We start from the raw sequence: 3,996 nt of genomic DNA, 5'->3' as shown, positions 1-3,996 counted from the left end.
AACATGGCGCATTGTTTCTTCCTTTTAATATGAGAATATGCCTTATAAAAAGTAGGTTAGGACACTTTACACTTCTAAATTAGATCAATAGTTACACGAAATGTAGAAAATCAAATATTTTTGTTGCCCCTGGAAGCTGTTTGGCTGGTACTTTGTTCTAGTTTCTGGGATAGTCGTTTAGTAATTGCCATTATGCTCAACTCATATTAAATGTTTTCTTGAACAGAGATCAGTGCACAATGTTCCGCGTTCCTTGTAGGGGAAACGTGGGAAGTGCGATGAGAAACGACTCTTAAAATACCATGTCACTGAACTATAACTTAACAATATTGTTGGGACAATCTCTGTTAATATCACATATTTTGTGAAAGCCAAAATTGCTTGATTTTAAGACCTTTATGACTATTGGTAGTTTCAACAGATTCGTGCCGTCATTTTCAGATTGGCATTACACGTACGAAAAGAAAACATGTAAACAGTAATCTGTCCAAGATACAAGCATTATTTGGGATGATCCAAATTTTACAAAATTTTTTACATTTATATGTTCACGTACGTATGTCATTGACATTTTGAGAGCACAGTGTAAATACAGGGTGCCCATAAACTAGGTATCCATTTTCATTTTCCAGACGTGCTACAACAAAATAAACATTATATTTATTATTCACTGTTTCAGTTTATTCAAATGTGGCACCTTGGTAGCATAAACTTCGCTCTTGATGAAACCCCAGGCAAAAACGCCCACGGGAGTGAGGTCTGGGGAACGTGCAGCCCACATTTGACCTGCAGCTCTTCCTATCAACCTGTTAGGAAAGGTCTCGTTCAGGTAGTCCTGGACGATGTTTGCATAGTGGGGTGGTGCCCCATCTTGTTGATACATGATTGTTGTTGTTGTGGTCTTCAGTCCTGAGACTGGTTTGATGCAGCTCTACATGCTACCCTATCCTGTGCAAGTTTCTTCATCTCCCAGTACTTACTGCGACCTACATCCTTCTGAATCTGCTTAGTGTATTCATCTCTTGGTCTCCCTCTATGATTTTTACCCTCCACGCTGCACTCCAATGCTAAATTTGTGATCCCTTGATGCCTCAGAACATGTCCTACCAACCGATCCCTTCTTCTAGTCAAGTTGTGCCGCAAACTCCTCTTCTCTCAATTCTGTTCAATACCTCCTCATTAGTTATGTGATCTACCCATCTAATCTTCAGCATTCTTCTATAGCACCACATATCGAAAGCTTCTATTCTCTTCTTGTCCGAAATATTTATCGTCCATGTTTCACTTCCATACATGGCTACACTCCATACAAATACTTTCAGAAACGACTTCCTGACACATCTATAATCGATGTTAACAAATTTCTCTTCTTCATAAACGCTTTCCTTGCCATTGCCAGTCTGCATTTTATATCCTCTCTACTTCGACCATCATCAGTTATTTTGCTCCCCAAATAGCAAAACTCCTTTACTACTTCAAGTGTCTCATTTCCTAATCTAATTCCCTCAGCATCACCCGACTTAATTCGACTGCATTCCATTATACTCATTTTGCTTTTGTTGATGTTCATCTTATATCCTCCTCCATTCCGTTCAACTGCTCTTCCAAGTCCTTTGCTGTCTCTGACAGAATTACAATGTCATCGGCGAACCTCAATTATTTTTATTTCTCCTCCATGGATTTTAATGCCTACTCCGAATTTTTCTTATGTTTCCTTTACTGCTTGCTCAATATACAGATTGAATAACATCGGGGAGAGGCTACAACCCTGTCTCACTCCCTTCTCAACCACCGCTTCCCTTTCATGCCCCTCGACTCTTGTAACTGCCATCTGGTTTCAGTACAAATTGTAACTTTCGCTCCCTGTATTTTACCCCTGCCACCTTGAGAACTTGAAAGAGAGTATTCCAGTTAACATTGTCAAAAGCTTTCTCTAAGTCTACAAATGCTAGAAACGTAGGTTTGCCTTTCCTTAATCTTTCTTCTAAGATAAGTCGTAAGGTCAGTATTGTCTCACGTGTTCCAACATTTCTACGGAATCCAAACTGATCTTCCCCGAGGTTGGCTTCTACCAGTTTTTCCGTTCGTCTGTAAAGAATTTGTGTTAGTATTTTGCAGCCGTGACTTACTAAACTGATAGTTCGGTAATTTTCACATCTGTCAACACCTGCTTTCTTTGGGATTGGAATTATTATATTCTTCCTGAAGTCTGAGGGTATTTCGCCTGTCTCGTATATCTTGCTCACCAAATGGTAGATTTTTGTCAGGGCTGGCTTTCCCAAGGCCGTCAGTAGTTCTAATGGAATGTTGTCTACTCCCAGGGCCTTGTTTCGGCTCCGGTCTTTCAGTGTTCCATCAAACTCATAACCATACAGTAAAGCTGCTTGCCATCGGGAAAAATTAGGGCTGTAGTTTCCCCTTGCTTTCAGCCATTCGCAGTACCAGCACAGCAAGGCCATTTTGGTTATTGTTACAAGGCCAGATCAGACTGTTGCCCCTGCAACTACTGAAAAGGCTGCTGTCACTCTTCAGGAACCACATGTTTGTCTGGCCTCTCAACAGATGCCCAGAACATTAATGGGCCCATGCCCATTAATGTTGCTGATTCTTGATGAATAGATTTGATGGTAAGAGAAGAAGAAACAGGGATGGTTCATCACGCCATTACATGCTCCCCACCAGCTGTCCGCGACTGCGTAATTTTTGGCATTCGCAGCTACCCTTCATATCTGAAGGCCGTATCCCCTATCCACAGCCTGGGGACGCGCAACCTGGGGCGTGCTGTGTCGTGGTGCCCACGAGACACGAGGGTGAATTTATTTTTTGAGTCGGTTTAGTTCTCTTCTGTCTTATGGGTTACGTGTTTGAAGCCAACGGCATCTGGCGGTGTTCTTGAGGTATTTGAGGTCTTGTATAAGCGGTGGGAGAGTGTGGAAGTTTGTTTCTGGAAATATGGTCTTTGTGGATGATTTCCTGTAGGATGTTTTGATTTTGTCTGAGAGTGTACCTATGGCTTCTTCTATTTTTTGGTGTGACGTTAGGTCCAGTGTGGGGCGGATGTTGTTGTTAAGCCATCTTCGGTATTGATCCAAGTTAACTGTAGTTGTGTGTCGTGGTTGAGGTGGTTCGATGGCATTTCCGATATGTCCAATTACCGGTAGGTGATGAGAAGTACAGAAGTAAGGTCGTGAAGTGTTTGGAGGTAGAAGTTCTTGGTAACAAGTATGTCAAGGACGTCCAGTTGGTGACGATGGTTAAAAGGAATGTAGGTAACTTCTTCAGGGACGGTAATCGTCCTTGTAGATTTTATAGTGTTTTCCTGCGTGCATTATTCCTTCGAGCGTTCCATGTCGTGTTTTTTACGTTAAGGTCGCCTCCGAGTAAGACGCGGTTATGGTTGTCAAATATTTGTAGGAGGTCATTCTCATCGAATACTGCCCGGGGGCCGAGGTATGCGGCCACCAGGGTTATTTCGCCTTGTGCTGTTTATATGGTGACTATTGTTGCTTCTAAGGATGTCATTTGAGGTGTGAGTTTTGTGTTGTTGCGGATGTGAGAATGAAGGAAGATGGCAGTTCCGCCTCCCTGTCAGTTTATGCGTTCATTTCGGTGACAGATCATGTTGCGAGGTTTGAAAGATTCTGTTGGATGTAGGTGAGTTTCTGTAAGGAAAAGTATGTCAATTTTGTTGTTTTCTATGAATTTGTTCAGGAGGTTCTTTTTGTTGTGTAGTCCAGCAGCATTGAAATTGCAAAAAGGTAGGTTGTATTTTTTGACTGGTCTAATTTCCATTGGTGGTTCTGAAAAATTTCATGACCTCCACCGACAATAGCCATTATTTTTTATATTAAGTCCGGGATGGCAGATATTGTGAAAGTTGGAATTGAAGAAGTAAATGAGACAGAACCGAAAGCACAAGAACCCCTTCCCATTCATCACCTGGGAAGGACACTATTTGTAGAAGGAACTGATAAGCTCTCTGGTGGCTAAATGGCC

The sequence above is a fragment of the Schistocerca americana genome, chromosome 10, assembly GCF_021461395.2.
Source record: "Schistocerca americana isolate TAMUIC-IGC-003095 chromosome 10, iqSchAmer2.1, whole genome shotgun sequence".
Classification (NCBI taxonomy): Eukaryota; Metazoa; Arthropoda; class Insecta; order Orthoptera; family Acrididae; genus Schistocerca; species Schistocerca americana.
This window is presented reverse-complemented; position numbering follows the sequence as displayed.